This window comes from Giraffa tippelskirchi, chromosome 3, assembly GCF_054371585.1.
Source record: "Giraffa tippelskirchi isolate mGirTip1 chromosome 3, T2T-mGirTip1v1.2.pri, whole genome shotgun sequence".
Classification (NCBI taxonomy): domain Eukaryota; kingdom Metazoa; phylum Chordata; class Mammalia; order Artiodactyla; family Giraffidae; genus Giraffa; species Giraffa tippelskirchi.
The window spans coordinates 122,435,183-122,452,692 of NC_137277.1; the positions used below are offsets into that span (position 1 = coordinate 122,435,183).

A 17,510-nucleotide genomic window follows, 5' to 3' on the forward strand; every position below is an offset into this window, starting at 1 on the left:
ATCCATGGAACACATATGAAGAGGTGTAGTCATTTTGAACAAAGATCTGTCTTAAACTCACCATACTAGATATGTTTGTAAATAAAGTGAAAGAAAGTGTTAGTCACTCAGTCATGACTGAGGATTCTTTGCAACCCCATGGACTATAACTCGCCAGGCTCCTTTGTCCATGAACTTTCCAGAAAAGAATACTGGAGTGGGTAACCATTCCCTTCTCCAGGGGATCTTTCCCATCCAGGGATTGAACTCAGGTCTCCTGCATTGTAGGCAGGTTCTTTACTGTCTGAACCACCAGGGAAAATTAAATAAACTTAAGGCATTAACAAAAAAAAGAAAAGCATATATACTAATTTAATATATATACTAAAGCATATTAAAATATATAAAATATAATATAAAATTTATTTTAATATATTATTATAATTAATATTATATATTGATACATACTATATACTGTATAATATAAAATATATAAATATTTATATTATAAATATATCAAATAACATTGGTATAAATTACTATATCATATATGCATATTTTTGTCCATGGCATGTGGCTTGTGGGATCTTAGTTCTCCAACCAGAGATTGAACTTGGGCCACAGCAGTGAAAGCACTGAGTCTTAAACCACTGGACCACCAGGGAATTTGCTACAATATATTTTTAATAATAATAATTTCCTGCTTTTTAAAATTTTATGTATTTAAGCTTAAATGACATATTTCCCGAGTAAAAGTTTTTAGGACAGTGAGGCATTCAATTTTATTTTTGTCATAATATTTGAAAGAAAGAGTCTTTTTTTCAAATGCTTTCTATATATTCCTGCTTCTTTAAACTTAGTACACTAAGCATGAGAGTGTTACTCGCTCAGTCGTGTCTGACTCTTTGAGCCCCCATGGACTGTAACTTGCCAGTCTCCTCTGTCCATGGGATTCTCCAGGCAGGAATACTGGGGTGGGTAGCCATTCCCTTCTCCAGAGGATCTTCCCGACCTGGGGATCGAATGTGGGTCTCCCACGTTGTGGGCAGAGTCTTTACTGTCTGAGCCACTAAGCGTAATTTAACTCAAGATTATCAACTACTGAGTCAAATTAGGCCCTTTACTTAAATCTCTTACACTGTTCTAAGTTATGTGTCTCCTTCTTACTCTTCATTTTTGCTCCTCCAAGACATTTTTCTTTCCTGTCCTGTGTGAGTTTACATGTAAAATGAAATGATTCTTTATGTATTTTGTTAATATTAGTACTGAGGGTATTAATGACAAATATTAGAATAGATAGATGAAGTAATATTATCAGTTATTCCATCACTTTTCAGTATACTTTTTTTTAAAGTCCATATTTTAGGTTAGGTTAGTCACTCAGTCATGTCTGACTCTTTGCGATCCCATGTACTGTAGCTCACCAGGCTCCTCTGTCTGTGGAATTCTCCAGGCAAGAATACTGGAGGGGGTTGCCATTTCCTTCTCCAGGGGATCTTTCTGATCCAGGGATCAAACCCGTGTCTCCTGCATTGCAGGCAGATTCTTTACCATCTGAGTTACCAGGGATCCTTATATTTTAGGTTATTTCATAATATATCAACTTAACAATTGAGTTTATCTTACTTTAAAATTCTGCCATTAATTCCTAACATGTATTACTTAAAAACTTTTTTTCTTTGTTTTTTACTGCACTTGGTTTTTGTTACTATGCATGGGCTTTCTCTAGTGGCAGCAGGTAGGGGCTACTCTCTAGTTGTGGTGCTCTGGCTACTCATTGTGGTGGCTTCTCTTGTTGTGGAGCACAGGCTCTAGGGTGCATGGGCTTCAGTAGTTGCTGAACATGGCCTCAGTAGTTGGGGCTTCTGGGCTCTAGAGCACAGGCTCAGTAGTTCCGGCACATGGCTTAGTTGCTCTATGGCTTGTGGGATCTTCCTGGACCAGGGATCAAACTTAGGTCTCCTGCATTGGCAGGTGCATTCTTCACCACTGAGCCACCAGGAACTCCTGGATTATTTATTTTATTCCAACATTTTCATTGTATTTTAATTTTCCTTAACAAATGTAACTTCACCGTATGAATTAACTTTTGGCTGATCATATTGATGTTTGGTAGAAACAAATACAATACTGTAAAGCAGTTTTCCTTCAATTAAAAATAAATAATTTTTAAAAAAAATTAACTTTTATTATTTTTTATTGTTACAGTTATTAGTACTTTGCAAGTAGCATTTATTTTGATTCTAAAGCCAGTTTGACTTTGTGTCTTAGGAAGATTTTCTTAGATAACATTTCCTTAAAATTTCTAAAGTTCAGATATATTACATTTTCTCTAGTCAACTGGTTCTATAAAACCAGAGTCAATTTTTTATTTTGACATGATAATATTTAATAAATGAGGACTGTGACTAGGATATGTTGCCATTATCATAATTTTGACATATTTCTTTTTATGGATTAAAATTGAATTCCTTAAGTAATAATTGACAGGCTATGCACTCTTGAGCATATTCTGTACATAGATTCATTTAAGAAATTTGGAGCCATTATTAGTTCTAATAGAAGACAGAAGAGAAAGAAGAGTGAAGTTATCCAATAATATATTTAATTATATTGGGAAAACAAGGTGCATCCCTATATAATAAAAATGTCAGAAATCAAAAATATTTCACCTTGCTATAATACTTCCCTGGGGTTCATGTGACATTGCATTGTAGAAGAAATTATCTGTAACTCTAACACTGAAACAACCTATACAGATTCTACTCTAGTGGAGAAAACTGATTTGAACCCAGGAAATTTTGCCTTAATGTGATATGGTTGATTTTTAGCCCCCCAAATCATCTCTTTAAAGATTTTCTAAACATACAAAAATTAATTTTTCATTATTTAATGTTTTCAAAACATTCATCATTTTCTCTTATTCCTTAAGAGTCCTGAGTTTTTCTTTACTGCCTAAGTCAGTTTAAACTGCAATTTTTGTTTTTGGTAACATCCCATGTCTTTTTCTTAGAATGACAGATTGATTTTGCAGCCTTATATGATTCACATTCTTATTTCCTTTCCAGCAAATAATGCCTAACCTCAGGCTTTTGTGATCATCCTTTATTTTTTAACCTTTGAAAGCTATCTACCTCACTCCTTAGGGCTCTGTCTTCAATCATTAGTGGCATTTTTGGCAACTGGTAGAAGATGTGGTTAGCATTTTGTTTTCTTTTTGCTTGTTTTCTTTTCATTTTATGTAACCACTTATTATTCTTACTTTTCTTTAAAAAATAAAAAAAAATTATCTTAGAAAGACTTCCTGTTTGTTGTTGCTCAGTGCTAAGTCATGTCTGACTCTTTATGACCCCATGAAATACAGCACACCAGGCTTCCCTGTCCTTCACTGTCTCCCAGAGTTTGCTCAAACTCATGTCCGTTGAGTTGGTGATTCCATCCAACCGTCTCATCCTCTGTCGCCCCCTTCTCCTCCTGACCTCAATCTTTCCCAGCATCAGTCTTTTCCAATGAGTGAAACCTTATCTTATGAAGACTTCCTGTGTAATTCCTTTGTAATACATGTAAAGACCCATTTTTAAATGAGTCTCAGTTCTGAATCTGAGTAGTGAATCTCTGATATTGCTTAAATTACTTCAAAAATTTCTGGGTTGAAATTTCAGGTTCATTCTAATGGTTGTAAAGTGATTGTTATGTGTCAACACAAGAAATGACAGATAAAATACAAGTACTTGTTCAACTGAAGGCATTCTAATAACCTTGTAAAAATTTTGTCTGAAACTTTTGATTGATTTACAATAATTTCTTATTTGAAAACAAAAGTAATTTTCTTCTTGTCAGAAATAAGTGGTGACCTTATTTATTTACTTCACTTCCAGCATGATGTTTATGCCATTATATAATTGAAGAAAAGATTATTTTAATATACTATCAGAACTTCAATATGAGGTTCTTTGTTCTTTACTCTGATGTTGTCTTCAAATTAATTATAGTCTTGCCACATAACAAAAGGATGCAAAACACAATGCTGTAATTATTTACACTACCCAAGCAAAAGACTTACTAATTTTTCTTTTATCAAATATCTAGCTGAGTTGATTTGTGATCATTATTGGCAACAACCAGCTTGCCAAGTGTAGATATTCGCTGTCTGTCCTTTGTTTCCTAGTCTTTGTTTTCATATACTTTTGAAAGACCCTATTGTTTACGTTTGTGATCAGCATATTCACAGAACATGGATAATTTTGTATTTTTCATACTTTTTTTCTTTAATGCACTCTTTTATTTCTCTGTTCGTTACAAATGTAAATTTTAGTGATGTAAGTTAATTTATTCCTCCAGTGGTTAAAGACAGTTAAGTTTTGTTTATATTGGCTTAAATATAGTGCTTTGTTTACCTGAAATAATTAAATTAATACACAAATTAGATTCCTTCTCAGAGCCTGTATTAAACTTCTCAAATTAATCTTTTTCTATTAAATTGTTAGTTTATCATACATTTAATAGATTAATCTAAATAGATTGTGAAGTTAGTAGCCAAATTCTGTGTTTCTTAAACTTACTCTGTATAGTATATTATAGTGAAATAGAAAGTACTGTGTTTATACTGCCTCAGAAATGTAGTTGAAAATCAGTTAAGGAACAAGAGTCCCCAGCAATTAATAAGTTCAAGAATAAAATCCTGAAAGTGTTTATTTAAAAAAAAATCTATTAATTTTGGCTTCACTGGGTCTTTGTTGCTGCAGGGCTTTATCTAATTGTGGCTGGCGGGGCTGCTCTGTAGTTGTGGTGAGCAGGCTTCTCCTTGTGGTGGGTCCTCTTTGTTGTGGAGCACAGGCTCTAGGGCTCGTTGGCTCAATATTTGTGGCCCACGGGCTTAGTTGCTCCATGGCATGTGGAATCTTCCCAGATCAAGAATTGAAACCATGTCACCTGCATTGGCAGGTGGATTTGTAACCACTAGACCCACCAGGGAAGTCCTGAAAGTGTTAATTTTGGTTTCTCGTTCTCTTTTTTTTTTTCTTAGTAGAATGTGGCAAAAACTTAGGCAAAACACTCTGATATTTTTTTCTGACATTTAATCTTTAGAGTAATTGATCTCAAAATGCAGCCTGAGAGCCATCCATATGAGAATCACGTTAGGGCTCCTTATTTTTTTGTTTTAGGGGTCCTTATTTTAAAAGTCCAGTTCTTTTAAGTCAGGGTTGGGAATTTGGTGCCTCGAAGTCTAAATTTTTATTAGTATACAAACCATTCATAAGTTTAATAGATTTTAAGAACCTAGAACATTAACAAAAGATGGGTTCACTTTTTCTCTTCCTCCTTTTCTTTTCTTTCTTTTTATTCCCCTAAGCATCTGTAATTGTGTTCTTTGTGTTGTGTTGAGCTCTCACTTTCAAGAAATTGCCAAGGCACTAATCCTGTAATACATATGCTGCTGCTGCTAAGTTGCTGCAGTCGTGTCCGACTCTGTGCGACCCCATAGACGGCAGCCCACCAGGCTCCTCTGTCCCTGGGATTCTCCAGGCAAGAATACTAGAGTGGGTTGCCATTTCCTTCTCCAATGCATGCATGCATGCTATGTCGCTTCAGTTGCATCTGACTCTTTGCAATGCCATAGATGGCAGCCCACCAGGCTCCTCTGTCCACAGGATTCTCTAGGCAAGAATACTGGAGTGGGTTGCCATTGCCTTCTCCTGTAATACATATGGAGAAAATGAAAAGAATCTTATTAGAGTTTGCTCACCTAATTTTGATTTTACAAAACAGGTTTTTTAAAGATAGGAAAAATACATGAAAAATCTACTTCTGAACTACTTAGTGTTACCAACCTATATTATTCTATCATGGTCTTTTAGTAATACATATTTTACCTTAGGAGTACTACTGTTTGAATGATAATACATATATTTGTGAGCATTTTACATTAAAGTTATCTCATTTTTACTATCTTGTGATCATTTCAAGATTAAATATGAATGTAGGAGAGGAAATATAATTTTCCTTCTACCTTTTTCAATTCTTGGTTGAGACTCCCTGTAATAAAAGACAGATTAACAAGAGAAAAACAAAGATCAGTCTATTAACATATATACAAGGGAGATACTTAGGAAATGAGTAAACTTCTTTAAATGACTCAAACCACCACCTTAAATACCTCGTTCAGCTAAACACAAAGGAACTATGACAGGGGCCAGGGACGGGGAAGAGGGGTAATAGGGAGTTTCCAAGAAAAGCATGGTTAACAAGGGTAAGATTTGTTAGATGGATTTCAGTCAGTGCCTTCGCCATTGCAAGAGTGTCTTACAATTTTAGAGTGATCCTCTATTCCAGATATTAAGAGGGAGATACCTTAAAAATAGAGATCTCTTTTATAAATGTAAATTTTCCTTTCAAAAGGGTAGCTTCTACTTCAACTTCAAAGCTTCTCCTATGTGTGCTGTTTCTCAAAAATACAGCTCAAAATAATCCTTATTCCAAAGAGGCTTATTTTGGGGTGGTGAAGGTTTTGAATATGGTATGAACAGATTGCTTCCCAGAATACAACTATAACTTGAAATTCTTCTAAAATGTTATAGTCTATGTTAATTGTTTTTCATTCTGTTTTTCAGTTCAAAACATCATGACTGTTTTTTTTATTGACCCAAATTGTTTTTTTCCCAGGAAACATCAATTATTCCTTATACATTTTCCCACTTATTCCCTTGAAATGAGTATTATAATACATAGCTGCCACACTGTTACATATTGAAAATCCAAGCATATTAAGGAAAAGTGACTTACTTTGAGTCTAGACCTAATAATCATCATCAGAAATAGGATGAAACACACTACCCTAGACTTCTTCGTTTTGCTTCTTCGTTTTTCCCTGAGTGTGGGTTTGACCAATATTTCTTTTGGAAAAGGACTTTTTTCATTTTACACGTAAATACATGTGTTTAGTTCACATCTCTCCCTTTCCTCATTCCTCTCCCGTTCTACCCTTACCCTCTCCCTCCTTCACCACCCTATCACTCCACCTAAAAGTGGCAGTACTTCAGTATACTGTGACTTTTTTAGAAAGTCATAGTAGATGCTCAGATGTTGGCATAAACATTACCAATTTAATACTCAGAAATTTATATTTCTCAAATGGTCTCTTGCATATTTTTTAATTTACTTTTAAAAAAAATTGGAATATGGTTGCTTTACACTGCTATATTAATATATATGTATATATGTTTATAGATATAGATATCCCCTCTTTTTTGGATTTCCTTCCCATTTGAGTCACCACAGAGTTCTGAGTGAAGTTCCCTGGGCTATATAGTAAGTTCTTATTAGTTATCTGTTTTATACATTGTAGTATATATATATTAATCCCAATCTCCCAATTCATTCCACTCTACCCTTTCCCTTGGTATACATACATTTTTAATGTACACTGTGTCTCTATTTCTGCTTTGTGAATAATATCATCTATACCACATTTCTAGATTCCCCATTTCTGTATTAATGTATGATATTTGTTTTTCTATTTCTGATTTGCTTTACTGTGTATGTCAGTGTTTAGGGCCATCCATGTCTCTGCAAATGACAGAATTTTCTTCCTCTTTATGTCTGGGTAATATTCCATTGCATATGTGTACACATCTTCTTTATCCATTCATCTGTTGTTGGATATTTAGATTGCTTCCATGTCCTGGATATTGTAAGTAGTGCTGCAATGAATATTGTGGTGGATGTATCTTTTTGAATTAGAGCTTTCTCTGGATATAAGCCCAGCACTCTTGCCTGGAAAACCCCATGGACGGAGGAGCCTGGTAGGCTGCAGTCCATGGGGTCGCTATGAGTCGGACACGACTGAGCGACTTCACTTTCACTTTTCACTTTCATGCATTGAAGAAGGAAATGGCAACCCACTCCAGTGTTCTTGCCTGGAGAATCCCAGGGACTGGGAAGCCTGGTGGGCTGCCGTCTATGGGGTCACACAGCGTCGGACACGACTGAGGTTATTTCTTCTTCTTCTTCTTCTTCTTCTGGATATAAGCCCAGAGGTGCGATTGCTGGGATTCTATGGTAGTTCTATTTTTGGTTTTTAAAGGAACCTCCATACTGTTTTCCATAGTGGTGGTATTAATTTACATTCCTACCAACAGTGTAAGATTCCCTTTTATCCACACCCTCTCCAGCATTTATTGTTTGCAGATTTTTCATGATGGCCATTCTGATCACTGTGAGGTGATACCTCATTGGAGTTTTGTTTTGCATTTCTAATGATTAATGATGTTGAGCATCTTTTCATGTGCCCCTTGGCCAGCTGTATGTTTTGGGAGAGATGCCTATTTAGGTCTTCTGCCCATTTTTTTATTGTTTTTTTTTTTTTTTATATACTGGGCCTCATGAGCTATTTGTATATTTTGGAAATTAATCCTTTGTCTGCTGCTTTGTTTGCAAACATTTTCTCCCATTCTGAGGGTTGTCTTTTTGTTTTGTTTATGGTTTCCTTTGCTGAGCAAAAGCTTTTAACTTTAATTGGGTCCCATTTGTTTATTTTTATTTTTATTACTCTGGGAGGTGGGTCAAAAAAGATCTTGCTATGATGTATGTCAAAGAATGTTCTAAGCTTTCCTCCAAGAGTTTTATATTGTGTCACCTTACATTTAGGTTTTTAATCCATTTTGAGTTTATTTTTATGTATGGTGTTAGGGAGTGTTCTAGTTTCATTCTTTTACATATAGCGTTCAGTTTTCCCAGCATCACTTATTGAAGAGACTGTCTTTTATCCACTGTATATTCTTGCCTCCTTTGTCATAGATGAAGTCACCTTAGGTGTGTGGGTTTATGTCTGAGCTTTCCATTTTTTTCCATTAATCTATATTTATGTTTTTGTGCTAGTACCATAATGTTTTAATTACCATAGCTTTGTAGTACAGTCTGAAGTCAGGAAACTTTATTCCTCCAGCTGCACTTTTCTTTCTCAAGATTGCTTTGGCTATTCAAGTTCTTTTGTGTTTCCATACACATTGTACAATTTTTTGTTCTAGTTCTGTGAAAAGTGTCATTGGTAATTTGATAGGGATTTCATTGAGCCTATAGATTGCTTTGGGTCATATAGTCATTTTTCACAATATTGATTCTTTCCATCCAAGAACATGATACATCTCTCTGTCTGTTGGTGTCATCTTTGATTACTTTCATCAGTGTTTTATAGTTTTTTGAGTACAAGTCTTTTGCCTCCTTAGGTAGTTTTATTATTTTTGTTGCAATGGTAAATTGTTTCCTTAATTTCTCTTTCTGATCTTTTGTTGTTAGTGCATGCTGCTGCTGCTAAGTCGCTTCAGTCGTGTCCGACTCTGTGCAACCCCATAGACAGCAGCCCACCAGGCTCCGCCGTCCCTAGGATTCTCCAGGCAAGAATACTGGAGTGGGTTGCCATTTCCTTCTCCAATGCATGAAAGGGAAAAGTGAAAGTGAAGTCACTGAGTCATGTCCGACTCTTAGCGACCCCATGGACTGTATCCTACCAGGCTCCTCCGTCCATGGGATTTTCCAGGCATAGAAGTACATTAATTTTGTATCCTGCAACTTTATCAGAGTCATTGATTAGCTCTAGTAGTTTTTTGGTGGCATCGTTAGGATTTTCTTTTTATACTACTATGTCATCTGCAAACAGTGACAGTTTTACTTCCTTTTGAGTTTGTTTTCCTTTTATTTCTTCTTCCCTGGTTGCTGTGGATAGGACTTCCAAAATTATGTTGAGTAAGCGTGGCAAAGAGTAGGAATGCTTGTCTTTTTCCTGATCTTTGAGTAAATGCTTTCACTTTTTCACCACTGAGAATGATGTTTGCTCTAAACTTGTCATTTAAGGCCTTTATTATGTTGAAGTAGGTTCCTGCTGTGCCTACTTTCTGCAGTTTTTATCATAAATGGGTGCTGAATTTTGCCAAAAGCTTTTTCTGTGTATATTGAGAAGATCATTTGGTTTTTATTCTTTAATTTGTTAATATATTATATCACATTGATTCATTTGTATATGTTGAAGAATCCTACTTTATCATGGTGTATGATCCTTTTAATGTGTTGTTGGATTCTGTTTGCCAGTATTTTGTTGAGGATTTTTGCGTCTGTGTTCAAATGTAGTAATAGTCTGTAATTTTCTTTTTTTTGTGATATCGTTGTTTGGTTTTGGTATCCAGGTGATGGTGACCTCTTAGAATGAGTTTTGGAGTATTTCTCCCTCTGCAGTTGTTCCATTTGTAGATGTATTCTTGATATACTTAAGAGGAAAGACGAATTTCATGTCCTCCTATTCTGCCATCTTGACTCCTTCCCACTCTTGCTTATTTTTAAAAGAACTTTTCTGTCTCTTCTTTACTGCCCCCTCCAAGTAATATTTATTCAGGGGGATAAGTACACTGCATGGAAGACTTAATACAAGCTCAAAGTCAGTATTTTCCTTCCAGTCCTACCCTGCAGGCCCTCCCTCCGATGGTTATGCTAGCAATGGTTCCTATCCTTCCTCCTCCTTTTCTTTCCTCTTTCCCTTTCTTCCCCCCTCTCTCTTCTCTCTTTCTCTCTCTCCTTTCTCAGTACTAACTGGATAATACTCACCATACTATTTTTCTTTCAGTACAGTATTTGCATCCTATGGCTTTCCAGTTTTTCCATATAAGAATATTACATAATGTCTCATTATATGGAGGTACCATATTTCTCTAACCAATCTCTTCTTTAATGAGTTTGTGTACTATGCAAGCATAGCCCTGGGTAAACTGAAATTATTGGACTTGCTGGATGGTCACATCACTGTTTAGATCCACAGCTGTATAGAAGTGCAGATTGCTTCGTACTCTCTCCAACACTGTTTCCATGTCTTTAGTTTTTGTCCATCTTATTCTATAGGTGAAAAAATGGGTTCTCAAAGTTGTGGTTTCTTCATCCCTAAGTATGAGTGACCTTGGGCACTTTTTGATGGTTGTTAAGTGTACTTAACATATATAAGTTGGTTGTTCAGTTCTTTTCTCCATTGGGTTGTCTTTTTTTTTCTTTCCCTTTTTGATTGAAGCTTTTTATAAATTGAGGAACTTGGCCTTTTGTCATTTGTATTACATTTTGTTGTTGTTGTTTTGTTTCCGTGTAGTTCTCTTTGTATTTTCCTTTATGATTTTTGGATTTGGTATAGTGAATTAAAGTGTCTACTCTGTTTTTATTTCTACACATATTTTTCTATTACCTTTCTTTGTTCCTTCTTAGTACATAAATGTTTAATCTTTCTGGAAACTGTCTTCTAGTGAGGGTGAGGCAAAGACCTACTTTTATTACATCTCCAAGTGGTTAGTGCAGAGAAATGAAAAGTTTTCCTTGACTCTCTTAGGGTCCCTGGCTGGGTCTGAAAATTAAACTGACCAAGATAGATTGGATAACAGCAAGGTATGCAAATTATGCTGAATTTTTTCATGTACTTGAGGGCCATCACAAGAAAATGAGGACTTGAAGTGACCAGAACAGGAAATTGATATACCTTTTAGACAATGAAACAGTAAATTTGTGAAAAATTGAGGAGGCAACAGGGTTTGGGCTAGGGGTGGTATATGGTGAAAATATAACTAGGAAGATAAGGGTTAGTTTAATGAGGTTTGTTTGTAGATTCGTCTGGTTTCTTCCTGGAGTGATAAGAGTCTGTGGCCAGAAGGAGAATTTATTTCCTGCCTTTAGGTGGAAAAGAGGAAGCGTTTTCTGCATTTACTACTTCTTATTTGCCTTCAGCTGAAAATAGAGTTTATGTTAGGCATAATTTGGGGCATATTCAGATTTCTTTAATTTACCAATTTTCCTAACATCATTAATTGAATAAACCACTTTTTTCAAAATGCTGCCTTTATTATATCCTCAGTTACCACACATATTTGTCCTGTTCTTACATTCTCCTCTATTTCATTGCTTTGTTTTGAATATTCTTTCCAAAGGACCAGACTTTTTTGTTGTATTTTGGAAGAAGCTATTTACCAAAATTTTTTAGCTAATACTTATGTATTACTACCAATAGTAGTAATCATTTTTCTGTTGATTATTTTGATTTCTGTGTACATAGTCACATCATTTGTAACTAATACACTTTTTGCCCATCTGTTCTAATACTTACAGCACTCATTTTCTTTTCCTGTTTCTGATACTAATGGAAATGTTTTTTCTCATTTAAACATGATACAGCCTTTTTGGTTGAGATATGTATTTTTCTTAATATGAAGAGATTTTCCTTTTATTAATAGTTAATAAAAAAAGAGCTTTATCAAGAATTAAAAGTCACATTTTTAGTTGCCTCTTCAGCATATAAAGATTACCATATGACATTTTCCCTTTGATCTATTAATGTGAATTATAGTAACTGAATTTCTTACACCAAAAAGATTTTTTATTCCTGGACTTAAAGTCCTCTTGGTCATGTTATTCTATTACTGGTCTACTGAATTCTGTATTCTTAGTCTACTTCAAACGTTTGCACCAATGCACACATGTGAAATTGATCTTTGATTATCTTTTGTGTTGCCTTTAATGTTTTAGTATCCATGTTATGCTCAATTTTTTAAATAATCTAAAGAGAATTTAGAAGTTTTTCTTCTTTTAGTACTGTCTAGAATAGGTTAGTATCATTTCTTCTTGACCACTTCTTTTAAAATATAGGACAGCCCTCCAGAAATAGTGATACAGACATAGAGAATGGAAATGTGGACATGGGAGGTGGGGGAGGGAGAGAGTGGGACAAATTCAGAGAGTATCATCGACATATATACACTGCCATGTGTAAAATAGATAGCTAGTGGGAAACTGCTGTATAACACAGGGAACTCAGCTTGATGCTCTATGGTGATCTAGATGGAGTGGGATGGGAAGGGAATTCAAGAGGGAGAAGATATATGTATATATATATAGTTGATTTACTTCATTGTACAGCAGACTCTAACACAACATTATAAAGCAATTATATTTCAAGTAGAAAAATTAAAAAAAAAAAGGTAGAGTACTCTTGTTCTTCCAACCAGCACAACTGATAATAGGTTGTAGAGCATTAGCTTTTTTTTTAGCTTTTTATTTGAAAATTATTTCAACTTTACAAGGATGTGAATAGTATGAAGAACATCCTTATACCCTTCACTCAGATTTATCTGTTGATAGATACTTTATCCCATTTCTAAAGCTGTGACTTTTAATAAAACTTTCCTAGAGACTTGATTAGAATAAAACTTCAATTTTAAGTCTGTAGCAATTAACTACCAACACCAGAAATGGTGTCCTTAAAGTACATTTAAGGGTATTCCCTGATAGCTCAGTTGGTAAACAATCTGCTTGTAATGCAGGAGACCCTGGTTCGATTCCTGGGTCAGGAGGATCCCCTGGAGAAGGGCTAGGCTACCACTCCAGTATTCTTGGACTTCCCTTGTGGGTCAGCTGGTAAAGAATCCGCCTGCAATGTGGGAGACCTGGGTTCAATACCTGGGTTGGGAAGATTCCCTGGAAAAGGGAAAGGCTACCCACTCAAGTGTTCTGGCCTGGAGAATTTCATGGACTGTATAGACTATGGGGCTGCAAAAAGTCAGACACGACTGAGCAACTTTCACTTATAAACCTGTAAAGTCATTTGCTCAGATCCAGCCACTCTGTCCACTGCAGAGCCTTCTCAAGGCATCACTTTTTGCTATCCCCTTCATGGGCCTCAGTGAGCTGTGCTTTCGAGTAAAGCCAACTTGAGTTCAACTCACGTGGTTCATCCTCAACTCACTGTCCTGTCTTTAAAGAGAGAAGTTTTTTGCCCCATCCTCCTGACCTGATGGAAAAAGCTGACTCATTGGAAAAGACCTTGATGCTGGGAAAGACTGAAGGCAAAAGGAGAAGGGGGAGGCAGAGGATGAGATGGTTAGGTAGCATCACTGACTGTATGGACATGAATTTGCACAAACTCCAGGAGATAGTGGAGGACAGAGGAGCCCGGTGTGCTACAGTCCATGCAGTCACAGAGTCGGATACAACTTAGTGACTGAACAACAACAAGCTGCCCTCTAAGGCCCACTTCCTTTCCAGCCTCACGTGATCCTAGTGTATTCCTTCAGGGAAAATCTTCCTTCCATTCATGAGGAAGAGCCTGACCATGAGGAAAGTGTGACAGCACAGTTCCCAAAGTGTAGCCTCTTCATTCTTGAGTAAAGATCAGACCTGCATGTCCATATTCCTATGGTCTGTTTCCTGCTCCTAGTCCCCTGTGAGACAGCACATGAATAAATACACACACACAGTCACTCTCACTTGTCTAAAAATAAACAATAATTTTCAGATATATCATCTAAACCTCTATGTAGGAAAAAAAATTAAGAATATTTAAATAGTTCTGCTAAAACATATACTTCCTTAGCAATAATAAATAATACAACACAGGATTTCAGTCTCATGTTTTTCTATGTGGATTTCTTTAATTTAGTTCTTCATTAAAATTTTAAATCTACACACCTAAAAGGGTCCTCCAATGGGGTATCTTCTAGAACAAATAGACCACCTGTTCTAAAGACAATCCACATCTCAACCCTAAAAGCTACAAGCTGCTTATAACTTGAAAATCGGCAAAATTTTATGTTTCAAAAATTTTTCAATCACCAGGCATCTTCTGTATACAATTTCTGTATAAAAGCTATCATAATGGAAAAAAAAATGAAACAGACATTAGAATGTCAGGACCATTGTTATTTAGTTGATCTTAATAATTTTATGGAAAAAGACATTTAGAAAATGTAAAATTGTTCTCCCCAGTATAACAGTGATTCATTATTTTGAAAATATTGATAAAATGTTCTCTTGAAATTAGTATATTCTTTATAATTCTTCCTATGTAGTTACCTAAACAACTGTATTATTATTGAGTCAAGGATTTTGTTCCAAATAGGTGATTTAGGCTTAATTGTTGTGAAACACTGTATTATTCTACTTTAACAAATTCTATGGTAGTTAAAGCCAAGAGCTTTGAACCACCTTTTGAATGGGGTTACTTCTTTATGCTTAAATTACTTGAAGTGTGTTATTGCTTTTATAACTGAATGTTAGGCTATTTAAACTTATTTGCAAAATATTGAAACCTAAGTACATAATTTGAAAGTTTATACTCTGATAAAAATAGTTTCATACAGTTATTTTCCTTTTGATAAATTTTATCTAAAATATAGCTATTCTATGCTATGGATCATTTCTTTCCTTAATGGGAACATGAGACTACATTAATATACTTTTATTTTTTAACTTGGAATCATGTTTTGTTTGAATTTGTCCTGTCAAACTATCTTGTACTGATGGTACCCAAAAAAGGAACAACCAACAGCAAATACCTGAAAAATAAATACTTAAGAACATTAGCAACTGATTGCTTTGCTTGCTTTACTTTGTATAGGTAAATGTTTCTAGTTTCTAGAAATCACCATTATTCATTTAACTACATGATCTTTAACAGAGATGATGAATTTAGGGTTGTTTCCATGAAAGATAACTAGATAAAAACAGACTGGAATCTCATTTTTTAGGTGAATTGTCCAACCAGGATAGGGTATTATCTTCAGATAATTCTGATATCTGATCATTTATGCAGATTCAGAAATTTGTTCTTTTCAGTGATTCCGAGGTAGTCAGATTCTGAAATTTCTTGCTCAAGCTACAAAACTCAAGGAAAACTTTTCGTTTAAATCACAATGCCTGCTTATTGATATATAGTAAGACATGACTTTCCTTTGCTCTCCAAGGAAAGGAGACTGATTTGGTTTTTAATTGGGTTTAGTGCTGCTGTAAACACTGGGGTGTGTGTATATTTTCAAATCAGTTTTCTCCAGATATATGCCCAGGAGTGATGTTACTGGGTCATATGGTTACTCTATTTTTAGCTTTGTAAGAAACCTCCATACTCTTTTCCATAGTGGCTACACCAATTTATTTTCCTACCAACAGTGTAGAAGGGTTCCTTTTTCCTCCACACCCTCTCCAGCATCTATTCATTGTAGACTTTTTCATGATGGCCATTCTGAGTAGTGTTAGGTGATACCTCATTGCAGTTTTGATTTGCATTTTTCTAATATTAGTGATGTTGAGCATCTTTTCATGTCTGTTGTCCATCTATATGTCTTTCTTGGAGACATGTCTATTTAGATCTTCTATTCATTTTTTGACTGGATTGTTTGTCTTTTTGATATTGAAACATAACGAGTTGTTTTTGTGTATGTTGGAAATTAGTCCCTTGTCAGTAATATTGTTTGCAGTTGTTTTCTCCCATTCTGTAGATAGTCTTTTCATCTTGTTTATGATTTCCTTTGCTGTGCAAAAACTTTTAAGTTTAGTTAGGTCTTGTTTGTTTATTTTTGCTTTTGTTTCCATTACTCCAGGAGATATATTGAAAAAAAATATTGCTCCTGCTTATCTCAGAATGTCCTGCCTGTTTTTCTCTACGTTTTATAGTATCTGGGAAGACCTACATCCTTGATCTCAGGAGCAGACAGTATTAGGAAATTTTAAACACTGGTTCATCAGTTGGTGCCTGGCAGGCCAACACAGAACACTGTTAGTCACACTAAGTGAAATGCACCAAAGTCCAGGTAGGCAGCTCTTTTGATACTGTGTAAATTTAGCAGCAAGTGAAATGTAAGGACCTGGTGGTAGAATCTGAGTCCCAAAGAAAGAATCCTATTCCCTAAGATATTGTGGAAGAAAAGAGAGCTCTATTTCTAGAGACACTGAGATTAAGAAAATGAGTTATGAAACCTTGAAAGGAAGCAAAACCAGGAACTCACAACTATGGCACAGATTTGTGGTATGGTCCACACACACAAAATAAAGCCATGACTCAGTTCCTAGAACTGTGCCAGTGATCAGAGTTGTTGCAGGAAAGAAGCAACACTTACGATCCCAAGTCAGGTGATGATTCTTAAATCTCTTAAATTGTTAAGAGATTTAAAGAATCTCTCAAATCTTAAATATCTACTGCCTTGAAAGTAAGTTGGTCCCAGAACCTAATTTAAGTGGGTTTCAGCTCAGAGGATTGGAAGGCTTCAACGACTAGGAAACATATCTAATGGTACGTAATCACTCTTTGGTTCAGATTTACAAAAGTAAGTTTTGTAAAAGCTTGTTCTTTTCTCTTAGAGCTAGGATTTATCATTAGGTAAATCTTAAATTTGACTCTGTGGAGCTAAAGGTTGGGTTGTGTGCTATTTCTTGCAAGGAGGTATAGAATATTAAGATGTTAAATTATTTAATTCTATAATAAAATGTGTAGGTTGTGCTTTTTGTATGTGTGTATGCATGTGTGTCCATTCCTAAGTTCCCTTAACCTGTTCCCATGTCCTGTCTAACTTATCCTCAATTTGTTGTTACAATACAAGATAGAAAAAATGTATCTTCATCTGGATCTTGTTTCAACTTTGAAAACTTTTGACTCTGTACTTGAATGTTATGCCTTAAAACTTTGAAATGGTAACTAGTAGTATAACTGCTCTTGGACTAAAAACTTATAGTAATTTGTTTAATAA

At 35.2% G+C, this 17,510-nt stretch overlaps 1 protein-coding gene across 26 annotated transcripts in view; it reads left to right on the plus strand.

Moving 5' to 3' along the window:
* Positions 1–17,510, plus strand: part of ZRANB3 (zinc finger RANBP2-type containing 3) — a 270,266-nt gene that overhangs the window by 130,933 nt on the left and 121,823 nt on the right. For 6 of the 26 annotated variants that reach the window (XM_081579196.1, XM_081579200.1, XM_081579192.1 and 3 more), the window contains one exon: positions 16,368–16,577. The exons of 16 other annotated variants lie outside the window; for them this stretch is intronic. The gene's annotated coding sequence lies outside the window, so the exon portion shown is untranslated. The remainder of the gene's footprint in view (positions 1–16,367; positions 16,578–17,510) is intronic. 4 more of the 26 variants (XM_081579204.1, XM_081579203.1, XM_081579206.1 and 1 more) reach the window with 1 other exon arrangement.